Source organism: Hibiscus syriacus, unplaced genomic scaffold (genome assembly GCF_006381635.1).
Source record: "Hibiscus syriacus cultivar Baekdansim isolate YM2019G1 unplaced genomic scaffold, ASM638163v2 tig00112261_pilon, whole genome shotgun sequence".
Classification (NCBI taxonomy): domain Eukaryota; kingdom Viridiplantae; phylum Streptophyta; class Magnoliopsida; order Malvales; family Malvaceae; genus Hibiscus; species Hibiscus syriacus.
Window position 1 is genome coordinate 1,108,678 of NW_024063289.1, and position 9,204 is coordinate 1,117,881.

At 34.2% G+C, this 9,204-nt stretch overlaps 1 pseudogene; it reads right to left on the reverse strand.

Moving 5' to 3' along the window:
• Positions 1 to 5,262: 5,262 nt before the first annotated feature.
• LOC120176939 lies at positions 5,263 to 6,302 on the reverse strand (annotated as a pseudogene).
• Between the last annotated feature and the right edge of the window lie 2,902 nt (positions 6,303 to 9,204).

A 9,204-nucleotide genomic window follows, 5' to 3' on the forward strand; every position in this document is an offset into this window, starting at 1 on the left:
TATTCGAAATTCAAGTTAATTTCCAATTATAGTTCACCAAGAAAGTGACATTACAATTGTTGCAGTATTGATTTCTGTTATACAAAGCTCTCGTAGCTGTTGCAGTGTTGATTTCTGTTATACAATCACAATATGGGTACACCTCATACAACGAGCTGTCATGTTGGTTTCATGTTATGCAAAGACTTAATCCCGGGACAATTGTTGAGTTCAAAACTCAATATCATTACGTGAATGATCGAGTGGTTCCAATCACTACCAATTCTACCGTGTCTTTTGGACTTACCCTCAGTGTATTAATACAGTGAAGTACTATAAACCAGTAGTCCAAATTGATGGTACTTTCATGTATGAGAAATACAAACAAATTTTATTATTGGTTGTGGTCCAAGATGGTAACTGCAATATTCTTCCTGTTGCGTTTACCCTCGTTTAAGGAAGACACTGAGTCTTCGACTTTTTTCTTAAAAATTTACGTTTACATGTCAATGGAATGCGTATGCATTATTTCATACCGAGTAGCCAGGATAAAAGCATCAATGGACTCTTTGGGTCCAATGTGAAAATCTCCACATGTTCAACATCGTTATTGTGCCCGTCATATTACTGCAAACTATTATGAAAAATACAAGAAGAATGATGAACATCAGTTAATCGTGCGCATGGATGTTACTTTTTTCTATTTTTTCAATCATTTTCGTATTACTTATTTGCACTTCATATTAACTATTAAATATTTCTAACGGCTTAGGTTACGAACTATTACCTCAAAGGTTTCAGTATATGGTACAAAAATTGTTTGGCAAAAATAAGAAGGGGTTTGAGTACATTATGGACATCAACAAAGAAATATAAACAAATGCTTATGATTGGAGTATCGCTATAGTCATATGACAACCAACTTGGCTGAAGCAATCAATTTAACCTTAAAGGGAGCACGTCATTTACTAGTCACAGCGTTGGTCAAAACAACTTATTTTTGTTTGGGTCAACTATTTGCAAATCTCGGTGGACAAGCCATATTTATCACCCAATAGTAGTAGCTATTTACAGAAAAAATGACTGCTTCAAATGGATGTTGGTTACAAATTTTTTTCGCACCCGTGAATTATTTCGTAACCGAAATGACACATCTTCTTCAAAGGATTGAAATTAACTCTTTCAGAGTTAATCTGCAAGAGATGTGTGTGAATGTGGCTTCTTTCAAGCACTCAAATATCCATGCTCTCATGTCATATCATCTTGCTCACATTTACATTTGGACTACAAAAATTATATTGATCTCGTATACTAACTTTCACAATATTCAAGGTATATAAATTTGAGTTTCCGAACATAGGTAACGAAAAAGACTCAGATGAGATTCAAACTTGGCTTACAATTATACTAGATCCATTGCTATTGAACGACTCAGGTCGACCAAAATCTACTAGAATACATTGTGATATGGATATTCAGGAGAGGTCAACAGAACAAAAAAGATGTGGGCATTGTAGAAACATCCGACACAATAGAAAAAAATGTTCAACTCTATTATCTTACTTAACCGTTAAACCTTATATAATTGCATTTTCTATTTCAATGAATGTTTTTGTTTATAATATTTCAATGTAATTACATTTTCTATAATTTTGCAATGTATGTATACTTTCACCTTAATCTTCCACTTACCTCTTACTTCAAGTAATTAACATTTTCAATTTAATCGAGCATTTTCAATTTAATCGAACATTACCCTAAAGCACTTTAACCTACACAACCATAATGAATATTTGACCTAGAAAATCCTTCACCACTTTCATCTTAACGAAACATATAACATTTTAACCTAAAATCACTCCACCTTTAATACACATTTTAAGAATTTAAGCGTTTCACAATATCTTTAATGATGATCGGAGGGGAATAGCCCCCGTCAAGTAGTAGCCAGCGTCGATGTCTGTGTTTTCTTGAGAGTCTCGACCGTAGAGAGATGGACTTTAGGCAAGAGGAGAAAACAAAAAGAGGCGACGGTAGATTATGTTATTTAGGGTTAAGTTTTACCAAAATCAAAAATATAGTATAAATAGCAAGAATTTATAGGTAAATCACACTTAAGCCATTAAATATTTATATCTTATTTACATTTCGGTCCCTATATATCTCCTTTTAGAAAAATGATAAAATCATACTACTCATACCCTCAAAACTTTAGCATAAATTTACATTTAGTCACATGTAATGCCCTTTTTGATATTGTTTTAATTATAATGGCATGCTTTCATAATTTAGCATTTTTAACTATTAGTATATTTAGGTTCACTAAATAGAAATTATTTTTAGGCTCCTTGAATTTAGGAGAATTTTTCTATTTTTGTCACTAACATAGTTTAATTTATTTCAATTCGAATGTTTCAATTTTACTTTACGTTAATTTAGTCAACATGCTAAATTTTTATGTTTCATTCACATTACGTCTCTAAATTTAATTGTTAGCTACAATTTAATCCTTAAATTAATTGTAATATTAGTTTAATAAATTCATTTATAATAACTTTAAACCATAAACATTAAATCTTTATTAAAAAAACAAAGATGTGTTTCCTGAAATACTCTTTTAAAGACGCGTTCCCTGAAACGCTCTTTCCACGTGACGCCACATCAGCTGGAAAGGGCTTCCCTGGAAACGCGTCTTATGTCCACAAAAGCAAACCCCTCTAAAGCGCGTTAGCAGGGGAGCACCTTTGTGTCACATTAGACGAAAGGGTGTTAGTTAGAGAAATATTGGTCAAAGGGTGTTATTTAGGGTATATTAGGTTCCTAGGGTATTTTTAGGTCAAATCGCCCCCATATTTGATCCTAGAGCCATATTGAAAAATTTTGTCAAGGAGCTTTAAGCACCCCAAAGCTACAAAAGATTCAACTAGCAAGAACATATAGTAGAACACGTTGGGTTGGTGACCTTAGTGCTACCATTGAGCTTGATTATCAATTACAGTTCAGCATTATACAATACACCCATGCCATCATTTTATGATCAACCTCTCTATAAACTGGACTACAGTTCCCCAAAGCTTGAACTGTTGTGTTTTATCTATCCTTTCTCTAATTTATTAAAATACTAGTTATCATCTTTGGAAATGAAACCAATGGTTATTAAGATAAGGAACATATACTATTATCCGGTAGGTACCTCTTTAGTTGGAAGACTGTGGCTGCATACTTGGAATCTCGGCCAGGAGTATTTCGTGTCGTCACCGGAACTCATGACATTGTCATATTGGCTTCAACTAATGATCCAAATACCAACTTTTTCAAAGATCTTCTTGGCGAGTTTTATCAATGCACAACGGAATCTCTCCAGAAAGCCATTCCTGTTGATGAGTGGAAATAGTTTGATAATGATTGCATGGTGAGAAACACATTCAGTTATCATTTGCTTGAAGATGCAGGGCATAGGAATAGTTTAATACGAGTTAGATGGGGTGGAGAGACAACCTATCTATGCTATTAACCCGACTGTCGCTACCAAGAAGAATTCCCGGCTGATGGTGTTGAAACTGGAATGACAGAATAATTGAGACTCTATGTTGCTAAAAACTGTGTATGTAAATAACAAACAAATCAAAAAACGAGCACAAAATTGCTCCAAAAAGGGATAAAAGTAAGAAGAATAATAAATGTTGGTTTGAAGTCACTTAGAATACTCTCTACTTTTACATCAATCATTTATGCAAATAACTTTATAAATAGAATTGATAGAGTGCATTACCACATAAAATCACGAATAAATAAATCATAAGTCCATTTCCAAGCATAGCCATCACCATTGAAAAAGCTGACAAACCTTTTATATTCTCAGGATTCAGGAAATTTGTCCTTTGAAAAGGAAGCACAAATCTTACTCCAATATGTAGATGAGTTGATTATTTTTTCTTGATATCTTCTGAGTCTTAGATACAGATGTTCAAACAAGGATTACCATTTGTGAAACAGGCATCCACATAAAAAGAAGTGTTGCCATCCACCCAGAAATAGATCCTACGAATTTGACACCATTTTCCGAAAGTTTGCCATATGTTCCTGTAAATTCGGCAAATGCAATCTCAGAAGGATACGATTGTGCTGATGCCAGTTCTCTATGAATATTTGTAAGAAAAATGCAACTTCCAATGCAAGAGGATCTTAAAATAAATGAAAAAGAACTAGGAGTCCAATAGATCGAACGAGAAAAAGTGCAGTCAAAATGCTTGAAACAGACAATGTAACAAGATATATAGTAGATTTTATAGAAGTTACCAGAGTTACAGCTGCTACAGCCATTACAAATGCTATTGTCCCCCGCAAAATGCTATTGGGTATGTATGGAACAAATGTGGACTAAATTATCTGTAATCAAATAAGTTTAAAAGAAAAGGAGATATTCTTGAACTAAAAAAAACTGCCGAATGGCCGAAAGAAATATATCGATAGATTTTGCTGATCAGTGAAATTATCACATTTGAGTTTGTATACATCGGAATTTTTAAGTATGCAGGCAACAGGGGACTGAGAGCTTACCTGGGGAAGCACTGAAAATCCACCAACAGTCATAAAGTCTTCCCAAAGTATCCAGATGGTTTTGTTGAGCATACCATAGTAATTCAAAAAATTTAAAATGAGCCCAGCAACCACAACAACAGACGTGGCCACGTATTGAGGTAAAGGCATAGCTGCTCCCTTGGCAAGCTGAGTAATCACCACAAATATCGATATCACTCCTAGTGTTTGCACCACAGCTACCTCCGTTTCCCTTTTCTTGGCAAAGTAAGAAAGCAATGAAAGGTTTCCAAGTAAACCGGTGAACATTCCTTGCATTTACAACACAATTAGAGGTCCTAATCGCAGCTCAGCAGAGGCTAAAAGGATCTTCAAGTAATGTCACTTTTGGCGATGAATCCACCAAAACAAATACACTATCAAGTCTCAACTCTTAGGTATTGTATGAGAAGACTCAAAACCACTATAATTAAGCATGACCTTGTAACAAATAGAGGTTCATGTACTGCTTTTCAGCAGACCAATAGCAGGAATATCATGTTTTTAGCCAACTCTTAGGTATTTCGTAAGTCGACACTTCTAAGTAGCCAATGATTTCAAAATTCATTGTTTCATTGTTGGCATGAAAGGCATTGAAGTTATAGGTATTTTCCAAAGCAAAAAGTCACAGAAGTTTTAGCATTGATAAAACATAAAAGGCAATAAGCCAACTGGAATTATTAAAACCTTCTTTAACCCTTTTGGTCACAGCAATAAACCAGTAGAATTCAAAGGATAATTATACATTACCAGACATGGTACGGCCAGGAGGGCAGTCTTATTCCCTGCCATAAGATTGCAAGCGTTGAGGATGATCTGATGCAATTGGAGCAATAAAAACGGGAAATTTGCTGCTCCCGCAAACTCCGCTGTCCATGAATCCCATTCATCGTAGCTCTTCCTACTCTTAACATTCACTGCTCCCTTCCCAATTCAACAACAAACACCAAAAATAATAGTAATACACTTTAAAACTACTTACCCAATTGTCTACTAAACAAATTCAGCTTAATCTTTACATCTCAAATTCCTTAAATTTTCCCCTCAGGTTTTCCAAACCCAGAATACTGGAAACTGTCAACAATCCAAAAAAAAATCCAAGAGTCTTTGATTGACTGTGTTTTTTTTTCAATAAAAGAAACAGAGAAAAATGAAACGTAAAAGAAACTTCAAAATTTGATGTTTTGAACTTTCGGGCTACGTGAAAATGAAATAACCTTTTGCATTAGCGTAGTTTCTAAAAAAATCTCTGGTTTCAGTTTGATTTCTTATTTGTTTAAAATACAGTGATTAAAATTTAAAACACCGACAAATAATAATTCAAGCGAGGTAGAAAAAGTATATGTATACCTATACTTTCACTCTTTTAGAAAACTACATCAAAAAAATTCTTTTCAGAAAGAAAAGAAAATCGCGTATGGTAAGCTGGAAACGGAGTTGTATTTTTTAATAAACTGAGAACAACAGTCAACAATTGTCACATTTCAACGAAAAAATTGAATTCCAAGATACCTTGTGAAGCGGGTGCGGAACGTCGGAGTCAAGAGCGCGAACCGGTCCGGCACGGTGGGAGAGTGAAACGCGCGAGTTCTGACTCACAGCTAACACATTAAGCTTATTCTCACTCCCATTCAAAGGCAAAGAGGACGACTTGGGAGTAAAAACACGAGAAGGGGTAGGGCAGTTTCGTAAAACCAAAGGGAATGAGGCTTGGCAGCCAAAGGAACACACAGAGAATCAGCCATTGACAGAAGAAAAATGAATGCAGAGGAAGCCGAGAAGAGTTGGTTTTGTATGAGACGAGAATGGAGGAAGTGCGAATCACGACGCGACACGTGGAAAGACTGTAAAGGCAACAAAAGATGGTGTGACATTACATGAAGTAGCACAAGATGATAGATATTTAATGCGATTGATTGAGGGGATGGAGTACGAAGGACGATAAATTGGACGGAACACTTCACGAGAGAAGAAACCGATAGATCGGGTCTTGTTATCTCCTATCAAGTCCAATTTTTTTTATTTTATAAAATTTGAAATACTATACATTTTTTTTTTAAATAATGATTTAATTACAAAAAAAAAATCTTAAATTATATATATTGTGTTTAGACAAGTTTCATTTATAAGATTTTAGTGTTGGGTGACTAAATTAAAAATCAGGCGTCTAATGATAAAATAAATAAATTGTAAGATCAAATAAAAATAAATAAATTTAGTTGTAAATTATTTTCTTTATTACATTTAATAAACTATATGATAGATACATCAATTCTAAATAGAAAACATAAAAAAAATTATTAAACACTTAATTATTTATACAAATAAACATTACCCTCTTTTAAGAGGGTCTAATTTCAATTTTAACCTTATTCATCTTGTTTAAAAATAATAAAAGGACAGTTAAGTTGAAAGTAAAAAAAATAGTTTAAATGTAACACCCTCAGACTGATACGGATGACCCGACATAAAATCACAATTTAATGACACATAATATCAAAATGAGTTCAAACTGATATAAAAAATGAGACATGTATGCCCCTTAACTACATCTGTACTATACTTTGCAAGTGACGCAAAGGAACTCCCATTATTAATGTCGATAACTATACATGATCGATTCTTTTTAACATGAAAATAGAGTGAGCTTTACGAAAACTCAATAATACAAAACTAGCAAATGATGCTAAAGGATAAGTATATATATGGTAAGGCATAAAGTTTTCTTATTAACCCAGGTATATACTGATTCTAGTGATGAGACAAGGTTCATTAATTAATTCTTCAAGTAACAATCAAGAAACTTGCAGTTCAGAGGAAACATTCAAAAAAATATTCAAGAGATTAAGTTGAGGAGCCTAGTGTGTTCTAACAAAACCATAAATAAGTGTACATAAAGTATAAAACGGTAGTAGTTTATTTCAATAAAATAGATTTTAAAATCACAGTAATACCCTCCAACTGTACGCTAATATATAATTCCCCATAACTGTATCCATAAGGACTTACCTTATACTCATTAGGTATAAAAGCCAACCTAAGGGAGTACTTTAGGCCATAAGGACTTACCCTAGCCGAAGCGTAGGAGCCCAACTGAGGGGGTACCTTAGGTCTATAAGGACTTACCAGATAGTATCTCGAATAAAATTAATTTTCAAACGGTTATCGATAATATCAGGAAGAGAAAATAACCTCAGTGACCAAAAATGCCTTATAATATACGATTTTAACCATTTTTTTTATTTGCCAAAATGACCAACAAAATCGCAATGCGAAATAAAAATCGCAACGCGATCTCCAGAATCGCAAATCAGTTCCCAGAATCGCAACGCAATTATGAAGAATCGCAATGCGATAGTACAAATTTGCATTGCGATTTTCTAGAATCGCAACGCGAATATGAAAATCGCAACGCGAACATATAAATCGCAACGCGATTCTGACTATCGCAACGAGTATCCGTAAAATCGCAACGCGTATCCGTAAATCGCAATGATAATACGTAAAATCGCAACGCGTATCCGTAAATCGCAACGAGAATACGTAAATCGAAACGCGTATCTGTAAATCGCAACGAGAATACGTAAATCGCAATGCGTATCCGTAAATCGCAACGACAATACATAAAATCGCAACGCGTATCCGTAAATCGCAACACGATTTTTAAAGCGCCATTAGAATCGCTACGCATATTTTATTTTCAAATTCCAAACACGAATATTAATTATCGAAACACTGAACCGTCCACAGTATATCCCGTAATCGCAACTCATAACCTAAAACCTAAAATCATAACTCAGTCCCATCTCCATCTCTCACTCTCTACGGCGAAATCCATCCCCATCTCCGGCGAAATCCCTCACAACCATTCACGGTCAGAAATCCCTCACAATCATTCAGAAATGGAAAATCAACCTCCGAGGGTTAGTTTTTTTAATTATTTTTATTTTGAAATTTTTGCATTATTTTAGGTTTTTCATATTGAAATTGATGATAAGTTTACTGGTAATTTCAATAATAGATTAACCATTTCACTTAGATTTCTTATTAAATTCATTCGATTGCTGCCAATACTGCTAAACTGTTTAGTCTTTAACCCTGTGAAGTTAGTATTTGTCTTTGTTTTGTCTTTTGGTTGAAGTAATGCAATCCATTAAAGTTTCAATTTGCAGAAGAAGAATAGTTTCTAAACTTAAAATCGCAACATGAAAATGAAAATCGCAATACGAAAATGACTATCGCAACGAGAGAAATGAAAATCGCAACGAGAGAATCGCAACACGAAATGAAAATCGCAACGAGAAACCAAAATCGCATTGCGATTTTCATTTCGCGTTGCGATTCTGTCGTTGCAATTTTAATTTCGCGTTGCGATTTTCAATTCGCGTTGCGATTCTCTCGTTGCGATAGTTATTTCCGCATTGCGATAGTCATTCTCTCGTTGCGATTTTCATTTCAACCAAAAGACAAAACAGTGCTGCAAATTTTAGTTTCAAGAATAAACTACTACTCTTTATGTTTATTGTTTTTGGTATATCTTCACAGTGTAGTTTTTGGTATATCTAACTTGGTATGTTTATTGTTTTTGTAGAAATTTTTTTCGGCTTCATTGACATTAAGGAATAAAGTTAGCCTAGCCACTACAAT